The sequence below is a fragment of the Bos javanicus genome, chromosome 3 (assembly GCF_032452875.1).
Source record: "Bos javanicus breed banteng chromosome 3, ARS-OSU_banteng_1.0, whole genome shotgun sequence".
Taxonomy (NCBI): domain Eukaryota; kingdom Metazoa; phylum Chordata; class Mammalia; order Artiodactyla; family Bovidae; genus Bos; species Bos javanicus.
The window spans coordinates 65886604-65901861 of record NC_083870.1 but is presented as its reverse complement, the minus strand read 5'-3'; the positions used below and the strand labels follow the sequence as shown (position 1 = coordinate 65901861).

Here is a 15258-nt window from a genome sequence, read left to right as displayed (position 1 = left end):
CTGTATTTATATGTTTCTCAGAATGGTCTCATTCAATGGCAAATGAATTGCATCATCATATATAAGCATATATGGGTTTCCCAGGAGCTACAGTGGTAAAGAATCCACCTGCTTAGAGACACAAGATACGCAGGTTCAATCCCTGGGTGGGAAAGATCCATTGGAGAAGAAAATGGCAACCCACTCCAGCATTCTTGTCTGAAAAATTCGATGGACAGAGGAGCTAGGTGGCTACAATCCACAGGGCTGCAAAGAGTCAGACATGACTGAGTGACAGCACACACACACAGAAGCATTTATATGGTGATCTTATTATATATGATGATCTTATTATTTATATACACACAAACACATATATATGTGTGTATATATATGTTTCTCTGTTCTAAGTTTATGCCAAAGTATGTTGCAAGTCTTTTTTTAAAAAATTGTATAATAATAATTTAAAAAACATACAGAAATATATATGCTTTTTTGTGTATCTATCAATCTTCATTTTGTTTTGTTAATTTTTATTGAGATATAGTTGATGTATAATCTTTGCATACTTTTAAATAGCTAATTTTAATAGGACATTTGCTATGCCAAAGAACATTATTAGAATTTCACAATAGGTAGATTTTTTCCAAGACTTCTTGTAAATCCTGTGTTTTCAAGCAATATTAATATATTTGTTAATCAATTATAATAAACATTCATAGTAAGTGGAATAAACTGTTTTCTGAGAATTTACATTCTTTAAATGTTTCCTATTGTACTCTACATCCTCCACTAGGTACCACATCTTTGATGCTAAAGATTAAAAACAAAATAATAACTCACTGGCATATATATATGTGTGTGTATAAAATCTGGAAGCAGTTAGTTCCTAAATATTCTTTTTAAATATGCTTCTTTAAATTCAGCTTCCACCAAGCTAATCAGGTGATTGGTACAAAGGTAATTAAATGAAAATCAGTCTTCAAAGAAAGATTAGTAGTAAGTGAGTGATTAATTTTTTTTTTCCTTCAGACACAGGAAGCCTAAAATGTCAGTTAAGGATTAATAAACTATTAACAAGTGAGGAGTAATATACCTTTATTCTAGGTATATGACTAAGTGCTCATATGTGTTGCTGTTAATGGAATTTGGTAAAAGCTGAAGAGCACTTCGTTGTTCTAATCTAGCTGCCTACATGATCTTAATCTGATTTTCTGGATGGTTGGGAAAGTAGACAAAGAATGAACCTACCAAAAGAAAATTTGGCAGAAAGTGACTGACAGATTTACATTAGTATTAGTTCAATAGTAATAGTAATAGTTAGCGAGGCCTTTCAATATGGCCAGTATCATAATTAAGAGCTATACTTTTATTATCTTCTTGTATCTGCATAAGATATTTTGAAGTTGATAAGACTATTTATCAACTAAAGACATAGAAACTGGTCCAAATATGACAGCTAATAAATGACAGAACCAGGATTTGCTCCCAAGTGAGGCTTCCTCAGCGTCTCTGCTTCTTCTATAGCCCTGCTTCCCCAAATAAGCTGTAATTCACATTTGATCAATCTTGGTCAAAACTGTTAATTCTATCTGAATCTAAAACTCTGAGGTACAGATTTTCAAAGTGAGTCTCGATTAAAACGCTTCCTGTGCTGAAATCTACTTTGAAACAAACAATACCCATTTTTCCCTTCTGTATTTATTATTTGTATTCAGTATTCTAGATTTGAATACTTACCACATGTCAAATTTTAATTTAAATTCTATTCTCTAAGCATTCCATATTTCTACTTGGGTCATTCAGTTTTAATACTGTCATAAGGGCAATTTCTTTTCAATTATAAAGGAACTGATCTCCAAATATTAAGGTATCATTTAGTAGAAAGTCCTTTGATCACAATTTATGAATTGATGGATTCTTTTTTAAAAATTGTAGCTCCAATAATTGAGAAAACTTAAGTTTTCTCAATAGACTAAGGAAGGTGTATTATGAGTTATAATCTAAAATTTTGCTTAAATTCAGATTAACTTCACACTTCTTTATTAAATTGGCCATCAGATTGTTTAAAAGGATAAGTAGAATGAGATTATTGACTACAAACCAATTAATGCCTCTATTGAAAGTTTTCTGATATATTTATTTACTAATAAACTGAAATCAAAGTCAAAAACACATTTAAAAACATTCCTCTCCACATGGTGTTCCATTATGAAACTGCTGCAGTGAATATTACATTTGTTGAACAAACATAGCACTATAATCAAGCATCTGCTTGCTTTCCTGCATTGTATATACAACAGAGATTTGCTGCACTTTTTTAGTATTCTCAATAGGTTACTGTGTTTATAAAGGTCCAGAAATGATCTTTAGAACATATCCTCCATATGGCACCAGGAAACCCAGCATAAGAACCTTTCCTACACAAAGGATATAGAATTGTCTCATTTCAAAATATCAATATTTTTCTAGAAACACAAAGCTACCAAGTAAGTGTTAGAACCACCTCAACTTCTGTTCACCCTTGTTCAAATTGATTTAGTCGTCTGCACGTGTCAACTTTAATTATCAAAAATACACAAATAAATAGCAGGTTCCTTTCTTGAGTTCTAAATGTTAACTATAACTCTAATCACATTTTTAATAATAAATTAATACTCAGAATGTGTTTTTCATCAGCAGAGGGCCATCTCAGCATGATGTCACTAAAGAACCATGACCTAAATTTTAGTTCTGAGGTTTTATCCACAAAAGAGAAATAAAGTGGAGATGCTCACTTTTCTGGATAATTATTGCATATATAACTGATTTGATTAGTCAACCCAAATAATCTCAAAACATTTTGGTGTTCTTTGGGAAGACTACAAATTTCACAATTTGTTTTAACTCTCCTCTCCAATTCAGGTTTTCCTCTGTAAACACATCCTAATATCTGCTAAATAAGCTAAGATTTTAGACAAGCAGAACACTGATAACTACCTTCATTCTACTGTAACTTTTTAAAAACTACATTTTAAAATTTACTGAATAATTTAAATAATAATCTTTATGTCTAAGTGTGCTAATGTATGCACACTTTAATATTTTTTGTTTTATAAATATAACCTTTAAGATAATAGAGAATACAAAATACCATACTGCTCAGTAAGAATAACACTATTAAAGGACTCCACCTTCAATATCATAAAACAACTAAATATAATGTCAATTACATAAACCCCACTTATTATGCCAGAGAGAGAGATTATTCAGATCTCACATGAAAATTAGTTTCTTTCTTTTAATGGTAACAAAGTGATTAACTAGTAAGTTTAACATGAAGAAATGATACGATTCCAAGTGTCTACAGTTCCTTAAACTACTTCAAGATGTATTGGCAGATGTTTCAATTAATGTGTAGCAAGGTCACAAAATCAATTTCTTATCAGCTAAAAACACTCATACAGTAAATTTTATTTTCAAACCATAATCTCTAAATTAAATCTGTGTCCCTAAAAAATACAGTTCAAAAAATCAGTCATTGGGTTTTCTCCCTGATAACGTTTTCACAAATGGCACAAGGCTTTGTATGCTATATATAGCCTACAATGTTTGGTTAGATTCTAATCTTCCTAGAGAATGTCATTATCTTTTTCCATGGCAAATAAAGGACCAAAGTGTTAATTTCCTCCTTAAACTAAGTACGAGGTTTGAACACATCTGGGATTCTATCTTCTAGCAATTTGTTTGGGAACTTTTAAACAATTATAAAGAGAATCTCTGAAACTGTATACTAATCTGGATTTCTTGGTAATATAAACTATATGAACATAAAATTGCGGGAAAAATCAAGTTAACATGGAAAATAGCATAACCATGCAGTAAATTTCGTGTAAAAGGACTTAGCAGGAATTGAACTTTTCAGACCAATGACACTCAAGATAATCACATTTTTAATGAAAATTCATTGACTTGAATGTAAAATACCATCATGTATTATATTGAAGGTCTTTATCTATATTCTAATTTCTTTAAATAAAATGTTTTTTCTCCTAATAACTGATTCTCATCCTACTCACAACTCCACATGTGACGACAATAATGTAAGTCCTTGTACCTTTTCTCTCAATGCCAATGGACCAAACAGTTAAAGAAGCTGAAATATATCAATAATATTGCCTTAACGTTTTAATAGTCATAAAATCACAATTTTCATGGTAGACAAAAATTATGTGTTCTGTTCTTTAACATTCAAAATGCATGATCATGATACCTTTATACAAACGCTGCGTAATGAACACTACCTAGTGGTATCATCTCACACAGCCAGTAACAAATTATAAAAGTTTATTTACTGTAAATTCAGATTCTTGAGACCAGTTTGGTAGTTGATAAAATATGGGATATAAAATCATATCTCAAGAAGACGGAAGAAAAAATTATCTGAGATAATACATTAAAGCTTTTCAAAGCATTTTTTGCACACACTCCTAAACATATACTCTTTTAGCTGATTTCAGCACTGCTAGACAGAATGAAAAGAATGTTTTCTAAAGCAAGAAGGTGAATAACTCTGAGGGAGGGTTAAAACACATTTACAAAAATTAAACACAACATTTTTGTGGATGAAGACAATATTTTCTTCATAATCTTTATATATTACAAGTATTAAAATTTTAGGGAGGAGGGAGGAGGGTTCAGGATGGGGAATACATGTATACCTGTGGCGAATTCATTTAGATATTTGGCAAAACTAATACAATAAAGTAATATACAGAGAGTATTTCTTCCCACTTCATTCATGTTATAATCTATTCAATTTTAATCAAATTTAGAGCTTGATAAAAAAAACAAAGTAAAATTTGTTTTAATAACAGTCTTACTTTGTACATATTAATGCAAAAAGGACAAAAGTTCACCCTAAGTAGGTAACTGAAGAATAAATACAGCTTTGTGTAATGCTGTATTTAAAAAGATTAGTTCATTGTAAAAAGTGATAAATGTGAGACGGATATTTTCAATGACAGAAAAATTATTTTCTGAAATTAAAGAACAATTATTATGATTAGAAGTGAAAATATAATTTTTCTAAGGGCCAATAATTTCACAATTCCTAGGATTTCTATGAAAACAGCATATTTTACACATAAGATGCAGAAAAAAAATACCACAGTTAATGTGACAAGTGGGACTCTGAAGATTAGGGCCAGAGTGCTTCAAAAACAGGAGGTCATCACAAGCATTAGTGCCAATATGGGAAACAACCCTGCCTTAGGACATACTGCTTCTTAACTCGTGAAAATGTTCAAAAGAGCAACAGATAAGTTAATGGAAATTCAGTCTTGCATAGTTGATCACTCAAAATGAAACAGGGAGAGCCAATTTGGAGAAAACCAATGTAAAGTTTATTAAGCGAACTGATCATTCGTACACATTTTCCATCTGGTTATAATGGATAGTCTTTATTTATAGCAAAATACTTGGGATGGGATTATGCATACGGTAATCTTGCTGTATGGGTCTTGTTACAATGCAGAGTATTCAAGCAAATCTGAGTGTGGATCCATGCAAGCAGGAATATCATATATAATATCTTAGTAAATTCAGCACAGACATGGAATACTAAGAATGGGGCACCAACCAATCAGAATAACCACTCAAAAACCAATCCATGTATTTGACAGACTGTATCCAAGGAATTTTGATAGTTTCCAAGGATGTAGTAAAAAATAAGAATTAGTCACCATTTTCAAACAGCAGTCACTGTTGGGATTCCCCAGGTACCATTAAAAAGCAGGCAGACTCCATCAACACTTATTCCAAAATTAATGAATTAATGCAAAAATAAAAAGGAATTATGAGAAGATGAAAAAGCAAACAATCATTCTGAACATACAGGAATAAGAAAGGCCTTGCAAACTGACATATGAATTGGGTCTTAGATATTAAGTCAAAGCTTATAATATTCCCAACATTTAGAGTGCCTTATTTCTCTCCTGAGCACCCACACAATTGTTTATCCCATCCCATTTATTGTCTGACACAAAGTATTTTGATGCCTGGAAATACATGAAATCCTCAGAATGGAGAAATTTAGATACAGGTTTCCAGCTGAGAAGACTGCCCCACTGATCAAGTCCACTCTCAACTCCCTGGCTCATTACACTTATAAATAAACAATCATCAATGTTCCTTTGAAGTTGCAACACAAGGACAAGTTCCATTTTGTAGCATTTTGTTCCAGACTGTTCATTAAATGGTACTTATAAATTCACATGAATCATGACCCTCCTCTCCACAAAATGAATACATGCACTACTTTATTCAAAAGTTTATCTCAACCACATACAACAGTGACTAAACCTTTCCCGGAAGGGAGCAAATATAAAAATCAACATTTACAGCCTTCTTGTTTCTTCTGAATGATTCAAGTGACTCTGATACAGCATTTCTCTTGCTGATCATACTATATAATATTTAATACCTTACTTTTTAGCACTGTAATACAAGGGGTTCACTGAAGATTGGCCCAGAATTTTTTTCACAGGAGAAAGTCACTGAGAAAACAGAATGGAAAATATGTTTTGTTTATTTGGTGACCTCTATAGATGTGTAATATATGTCTGAAGAACTCTGAGGTCACATCTTGGTTCAGTAGGGAAAAAATATATATATCATCATGGTGTTATGGTCATGAGTAGGGAGAAGTGAGCACAAGCAGTAGACAAAAGCCTCGCCTGCACTGGTCATGCCAGCTCCAGAGATCAGGGTGAAAAGCAGTGTGGTACAGTGGAAAGAGCACTGAGTTTAGAGACAAGAGACAAAAACCCGTATCTGTTTTGCTTTCATGTTCTAAATTGAGCTGAAAATCCATTAGTTACTAAAAAAGATGAAATTTAAATTGACTGAAGTTCAAATAAAAGTCTCATAACAGAATCAGAATTTTAAAGCTGAGACATTAACAACCATTATCATAAGAGTCTCAGTTGAACAGGACTAGTGTGTGTGTGTGTGTGTCTATCTGTGTGTGTGTGTGTGTGTATGCACGCACATGCGTGCATGCACATGCGTGCGCGCTCATGTGTGAAGTGAAAGTTGCTTCGTCATCTCTGACTCTTTCCGACTCCATGGACTGGGGCCTGTAAGGCTCCTCTGTCCATAGAATTCTCCAGGCAAGAATACTGGAGTGGGTGGCCATTCCCCTTCTCCAGAGGACATTCCCAACCCAGGGATAGAACCCAGGTCTCTTACACTGCAGGCAGATTCTATATACTAGTCCATTTAAATAATAAGAGAGACCTTAGATATCTTGGCATAGTTATATGAGAATATATTATCAAAGAATCTAGTTACTAGGGCATGACATACTAGGAGGGGTCAAGTTATGAGGCTGGGTCTTAGTTAGTAATAAGGATATAAAAAAGGATCTAATGGAATACTTTGGCCACCTGATGTGAAGAACTGACTCATTTGAAAAGACTCTGATGCTGGGAAAGATTGAAGGCGGGAGGAGAAAGGGACAGCAGAGGATGAGATGGTTAGATGGCGTCACCGACTCGATGGACATGAGTTTGAGTAAACTCCAGGAGTTGGTGATGGACAGGGAGGCCTGGCGTGCTGCAGTCCATGGGGTCACAAAGAGTCAGACACGACTGAGTGACTGAACTGAACTGAACTGAATAATGGAAATCTGGAAGAGAAAACTTCGGAGTAGCAATTATTTTATTTTTAAGATGACAGGGTAATACTGCAGGATTTCTAAAACATACCCTTCCTCTCTTAAGCTATAATTAGTATCTGAAAAGGGCTTAAATGAAGTAGAAGTTAAGTGAAAGTAGATGAATATAGAAATGGCGGCCTAAAGGACTGACAGAGAATCTTCTTGTAATGGTCATGGATGAATCTTGGCGGCTTGGCCTCTACTCACTCTCCCGAATGTAAGAGTCACTCAAATGTTTTTTTGAAAAGCACGTTTTGTCACTATAATTTGAGCAGGTTTTCAACTATGCTATATGAATGAAGGAGCCTACATATTCTATTATTTAGGTGCATAAAGGTAATGAACATCTTGAACGTATTATGTAAAGTTTAAAAATAAAATAAAAAAAAATGACACATCATAAAGTAAACTATATTCCTCTTTTATAGCAAGATATCCGTAGAGGTATTCCTTAAACAAAAGCTGAAATGTAAGGCACAAACATATTATGTAAAAGACAGGTGAATATTGGAAGATTCTTTAAATGAAGACTCCTGTGTTTCTTAAGCTTTGGGAAATTGTCTTGTATCTTTTGTGATTTCTTTTGCTAAATCTTGCCTGACCCCTCTTCAATAAGACTTTGATTGGAGGGGTACTAGGTTCTCTGTTTGGTTTCTCAGTTTTGTTCTCATAATTTCCATCTTTGCCTTTTAGTTTTTCAGTCTCTGAGTATTATTTTTCTGCTCCTCTCTATTGTATATTATTGCCTTAATCTGGGAATAATATAGATCAGAAGATAAGTATATTTCATTGGAACAGAAAAATAAGATTTTTTTGGTAGTAACTATGATGAAAGTGAAAGAGGAGAGTGAAAAAGTTGGCTTAAAGCTCAACATTTAGAAAACTAAGATCATGGCATCCAGTCCCATCACTTCATGGCAAATAGATGGGGAAACAGTGGAAACAGTGTCAGACTTTATTTTGGGGGGCTCCAAAATCACTGCAGATGGTGACTGCAGCCATGAAATTAAAAGACGCTTACTCCTTGGAAGGAAAGTCATGACCAACCTAGACAGCATATTGAAAAGCAGAGACATTACTTTGCCAACAAAGGTCCGTCTAGTCAAGGCTATGGTTTTTCCTGTGGTCACGTATGGATGCGAGAGTTGGACTGTGAAGAAGGCTGAGCGCCGAAGAATTGATGCTTTTGAACTGTGGTGTTGGAGAAGACTCTTGAGAGTCCCTTGAACTGCAAGGAGATCCAACCAGTCCATTCTGAAGGAGTTTAGCCCTGAGATTTCTTTGGAGGGAATGATGCTGAAGCTGAAACTCCAGTACTTTGGCCACCTCATGTGAAGAGTTGACTCATTGGAAAAGACTCTGATGCTGGAAGGGATTGGGGCAGGAGGAGAAGGGGACGACAGAGGATGAGATGGCTAGATGGCATCCCTGACTTGATGGACGTGAGTCTGGTGAACTCTGGGAGTTGGTGATGGACAGGGAGGCCTGGGGTGCTGCGATTCATGGGGTCGCAAAGAATCGGACATGACTGAGCAACTGAACTGAACTGATCAAGTATATTAGCCAGTGAATTCAGGAAATCACTCCAGGAAAACAAACAACATGGGTTGGAAACTGCATATAATTGCAGTATTATAACCACAGAAGTTATAAGTGAATCAAAAATAAATCTTGAGTTTAATTAAACGGAGCAGGGGCTTTTCAACAACAATGCTTGGAGGAGGAAATGGCAACCCACTCCAGTATTCTTGCCAGGGACGGAGGAGCCCGGTGGGCTGCCGTCTATGGGGTCTCACAGAGTCGGACATCACTGAAGTGACTTGGCAGCAGCAGCAGCACTTTTCTTAGGTACCAAGTATGGGCTCTATCCCAATACTAGTGATATCACAATGTTAGAATTCACCAGTAGGTCATGGAATTTGGGTCAGAGAACGTACTGACTACCCTGTTTCACCTTTAAGATAAAGCAGGGAAGGGATTCGGGAGAGATGTAGCAAGGGGATGAAAGTGGGTTATTATAAAAAGGCAGATTATATTGAGCTGATGAATTTAAGAATATTTTGACTTACGCAGTCCACAGGTATCCTCCACTGATGTGTAAGCAAATTTGAAATTTGTAGCTTCCCTGTTCTATGTGTGATCATTTCTATAGGAAAGAAAACCCAAGAATAGAGACTTTAGTCTCAATCTTCTGTTTTTCAGAATTGCTTGCATTACTGACAATTTTACCAGCTTATTGTCTTGAGGGATTGCTACAAAAGGAGATGAATAAAAGGAAAAAACAAAGCACAAGGAACTGAGTAGCACAAAGGTTACAGAATACACTAAGGAAGAAAATATATTGTGTGGTATGATAGCTTTTTCATACACAGAAGCATATCTTATTTGGTTTGTTTGGATGTAAACTTTCTAAGAATCTCTTTGAGGGTATCAACTGGAATTTTTTCTTCAACCTCATTCCTCTCTTAGAAAGTATCTTTCTTAGGCCAGATGTTCTGTTTATTCATCTTTGTGTTTGTATTTTTGGCTTTTCTCCAATGATTGGTTATCCTTAAATGACCGTCATGTTTATAACTAAAGAACAATGTTTATTATCACAGGTATTTTGGCCTACATTTTGTCTGCCAGACAATTACAAATTCTTTAGCACAAGAGTTCTGAGTTTCCTGTATATGTGGGTGTGCCATAGGACGTTTCCAGCATTATTCCAGTTAGCACAGGTGGGGAATGGGCAGAAAGATTGCATTAATTTTCAACCTCAGTGATGGCAGGCAGATGACAAAGTTTTCTTTGAGAGTATTTTCTTGGCTTCATTTGGGAGCAAACACGAGTGGGAAAGAGATCAATCTGCATAGCCTTAAGAAAACAATGTCAACAAGTTTCTACTCCCTTTCTGAGCAAGAGAAAGAATATGACCACCACAGGGAAAAGACACCATCTTCACTGAAGCCTGCTCTGTGTACAGTGAACTGTCCCACTTGTAGCACAAGATTCTGCTTTGAGAAAGTTTGCTCTTAATTTGTAGACTTCTCATGAATCCTCTCTGATTTCACTGATTTTATTGTCAATTCACTGGGCTTAGACATAGATAAACCGGAGTAAAATAACTGTTCCTGGTCTATGAATTTCATCAAAATATTAGTACTCTTGCTTGGAAAATCCCATGGACGGAGGAGCCTGGTGGGCTGCAGTCCATGGGGTCCTGAGGGGTTGGACACGACTGAGCGACTTCACTTTCACTTTTCACTTGCATGCATTGGAGAAGGAAATGGCAACCCACTCCAGTGTTCTTGCCTGGAGAATCGCAGGGACGGGGGAGTCTGGTGGGCTACTGTCTATGGAGTCACACGGAATCGGACATGACTGAAGCGACTTGGCAGGAGCGGCAGCAGCAGCATTAAAGCCTGTAAATAGTTTTAACTTCTCTGCACTTATTCCTAAAGTGTCATAAATATATACCCCACACATTTTTTTTTTAATTATCAGTTGTTTTGATAATGTAGTGGAAAAAAAAAAAGCAGAATCAAGGTGGGAGGGGAAGAACCACAATAATTCATTTTTTATTAATGAGATTCAATTTCATTATTTGCAGATTTACCTCACATAGTAGTTTGAGGACCATAAGAGGCGACTGTTTGAATGTGTTTCCTCTGGGAAAATTACTTAATCTATAAATTGAGGATAATATGAGCTTTTATTTCAGAGTTGTTATGAAGATTAAATTTATAAATTCATGTAAAGTGCTTAGAATAGAAGGTAGCTCAGAGAAAGCACTCAAATTAACATCAGTATTATTACGCTTTTTGTGAATAAGCTGTAAATCTGAAGTTACTTATTTAAGCACTAAAGAGACCAAATAAGGAAGAAGAGAAATAATGGGAAAATGGATAATCTGGTTAATTTGCTTCCAAATGACTGGGATTTGGCTATAATGTATGCTGGTGCCTTATTAAAACTGGGACTGTAGAAAATTGGCATTCCAAGAACAAAAGAAATATTATCAATTTTGCAAAATGAAATTGGCAATTTAAAAATACTGACAAATAGGGAACTATAACAAACAAAACAAAAAAATTGAGACTCAGTGAGTCACTTTGTGATGTTAAAGGTGCTAACTCCAAATTTCTTTGTTTTTTATACTAATATTTTCTTGAAAAGCAAAAAAGGTTTGCAATATATGAAAATCCCACATCTAGAGTACAATTTTCACTTAATTTAAATTTCCTGTGTGTATGTGTACTAAGTTGCTCCAGTCATGTCCAACTCTTTGTGACCCTATGGACAGTAGTCTGCCAGGCTCCTATGTCCATGGGATTCTCCAGGCAAGAATTCCGGAGTGGGTTGCTGTTTCCCCCTCCAGGGGATCTTCCCAAACCAGGTATCAAACTCCTATCTCTTATGTCTCCTGCACTGGCAGACAGTTTCTTTACCACTAGCACCACCTGCAAAGCCCTTTAAATTTCTTCTGCGGTGCTCAGTCACTCAGTTGTGTCTGACTCTTTGTGACCCCATGGACTATGGCCCATCAGGCTCCTCTGTCCATGGAGGCAAGAATACTGGAGTGGGTTACTGTGCCCTTCTCAAAGATATCTTCTTAACCCAGGTATCAAACCCAGGTCTCCTTCGTTGCATGTGGATTCTTCATTGTCTGAGCCACCTTAAATTTCCTAGCATTTCCTAAAGATATAACTGAACAGAAACTATAAGATGGTAGAACTGCCTTGTTCACTTAGCATGCAAAAAATGACAACTGATCTAATTTTATTGCTGTTGATGCTTTATCATCAGTAGCACATATTATAAGAGCATGTGTGTGTATGTGTGTGTGCATGTGTGCACATGCTCAGTTGCTCACCGAGTATCTGACTCTTTATGACCCTATGAAATGTAGCCTGCCATGCTCCTCTGTCCATGGGATTCTCCAGGCAAGAATACTGGAGTGCGTTGCCATTTACTCCTCCAGAGGATCTTCTCAACCCAGGGATTGAACTCAGTCTCCTGTGTCTCCTGAATTGGAAGGTGGACACATTATGGCTGAGCCACCTAGGAAGTCAGTAAGTCAGTGTGTGTGTGTGTGTGTGTGTGTGTGTGTGTGTGTGTATATATATATATATATATATATATATATATATATATATATATATATATATATAATATATATGAAGAATCAACATTTTGACCTGCAGTAAGAAAAAAGAAAATGATAGTCTTCACTTGGGAAAAAAAGTCAATACTTTTATAATGTTAACTCAGTAAGTATTATCTAGGATTGATTCAACATAGAAATTTGAATAAGTCTTTTTGATTACTTATATTCAAACTCAGAAGTTCTATGTTGATTTTTACTATTTCTGTTTAATTCTCTTGCCATTAGTTATCTGATATTACTTTTCTGATTCTAAATATGCAATGAATCCATCTAGCTAATACTGATTAAAAAGTAATTAAAAACAAATGAGTCTTCTATATGAAGAAACATTTTCATATTTCATTATAAATTGGTTGGGAAAATCCAAAATCAGATATCTATGTTAAACTCTTCTTCAAGGTCTCAGATTACTTCTTAGTTTGTATCTCATTCATTCTTATAATTGTCCTATGAGATAAACATGAAAACAGGATGACTTAGAAAAATGATTCCTGAAAAATGACACTGTCAAATTAGACTAGAGAACTTTTCAGATTTAAAACTGTGGAGTTGATCAGCAAAACTCAAATGACACAAGTCCTTTTTTCCTTCTCTTTTTAAAAATAAAATATTAGCTTAAAGTTTTTATAGTGGTTTATTCCTTTATTTTTCTCTTTTTACATGGTAAAAGAATTTGTAATCTTATAGACTGGATGTTTTGAGGACATTCTACCTAATTATTGTGCTCGAGTTGTTTTCTGTATTGTGTAACCTTACTTGACAACAGATGAAAGAGGTCATACTTCTAGTTACAAGGAAAAGAATTTCTGAAATTGGCAAAGGTGTTTTGTTTATTTGGATGAAGTTCACAGAAAGCATGCATCCTGAAATTTAAGCCTTGGGTTAATTTAGACCATCATTTTTTAATAGGCTACATTTTCCATTTAGTACAAGAAGTCACAAGGAAATAGGCACCTCATTTAAAAAAGAACTTGTTACACAGCTATCTAGAAGCACATTAGAGTTCATACATTTTCAATTTTGCATTATTATTCATTTCCTAAGAAATTCCTTTGGAGTGTATAAAAATACATTTGTTTTACAAAAAATTTACTTCCTCAAAAATTTTTAGTAGTATTTTACATATGAAAGAAAATGTGGATGTAACATTATTGAGACATAGATTTCTAAATCTTCAAATATTCTTTAAATATTACTTAAAAGCCATACCAGAGATCAAACTGCCAGCATTTAGTGGATCATATTGAGCTAGGGAATTCCAAAAAAACATCTACCTGTTTCATCGATTATGCCGAAGCCTTTGACTGTGTGGATCATAATAAACTGTGGAAAGCTCTTAAAGAGATGGGAATACCAGACCATCTTACCTTTCTTCTGAGAAACCTGTATGCAGGTCAAGAAGCAACAGTTGGAACTGTGTATGGAACAAATGACTAGTTCAAGATCAAGAAAGGAGTACTTCAGGGCTGTCTGCTGTCACCCTGTTTGTTTAATCTATACACTGAGTGCATCATGAGAAATGCCAGACTAGATGAGTTACAGGCTGGAATCAAGATAGGCGGGAGAAACATCAACAACCTCAGATATGCAGATGATACCACTCTAATGGTAGGAAGCAGAGAAACTAAAGAGCCTTTTGATGAGTGTGAAGGAGGACAGTCAAAAAGCTGGCTTAAAAGTGAATATTAAAAAACTGAAGATCATGGCACCCGGCCCCATTACTGCATGGCAAATAGAAGGAGCAAAGGTGGAAGCAGTAACAGATTTCCTCTTCTTTGGTCTCTAAAATCACTGCAGATGGTGACTGCAGCCATGAAATAAGAAGACGTTTGCTTCTTCTCTAGAAAGCAATGACAAACCTAGACAGTGTGTTGAAAAGCAGAGACGTTCTTCTGCTGACAAAGGTTTGTATAGTCAAGGTTATGGTCTTCCTAATGGTCACGTACAGGTGTGTGAACTGGACCATAAAGAAGATGGAGCACCAAAGAATTGATACCTTCGAACTGTGGTGCTGGAGAAGACTCCTGAGAGTCCCTTGTACAGCAAGGAGATTAAACCAGTCAATCTTAAGGGAGATCAACTCTGAATACTCAGTGGAATGACTGATGCTGAAGCTGAAACTCCAGTATTTTGGTCATCTGATATGAACAGCTGACTCACTGGAAAAGTGCCTGATGCTTGGAAAGATTGAGGGTAGAAGGAGAAGAGGGCGCCGAAGGATGACATGGCCTCACCAAAGCAATGGACATGACCTTGTGCAAACTTTGGGAAATGGTGAGGGACAGGGAGGCCTGGCGTACTGCAGTCCAAGGGATCACAAAGAGTTGGACATGACTGGGTGACTGAACAATGACAAAAATCATAAGGCACCTCCTTCCAAAGACTGGAGAAAAGGAAAGAAGGAAAGTAGAGAAGGGGGACAAAGAGGGGA

At 35.6% G+C, this 15258-nt stretch overlaps 1 protein-coding gene across 4 annotated transcripts in view; it reads right to left on the bottom strand.

The window, feature by feature from the left end:
- ADGRL4 (adhesion G protein-coupled receptor L4) overlaps positions 1 to 15258 on the bottom strand; it is a 140774-nt gene that overhangs the window by 116242 nt on the left and 9274 nt on the right. The window contains exon 2 of one of the 4 annotated variants that reach the window (XM_061411485.1): positions 9748 to 9824. The exons of the other annotated variants lie outside the window; for them this stretch is intronic. The gene's annotated coding sequence lies outside the window, so the exon portion shown is untranslated. The remainder of the gene's footprint in view (positions 1 to 9747; positions 9825 to 15258) is intronic. 4 annotated transcript variants of the gene reach the window in all.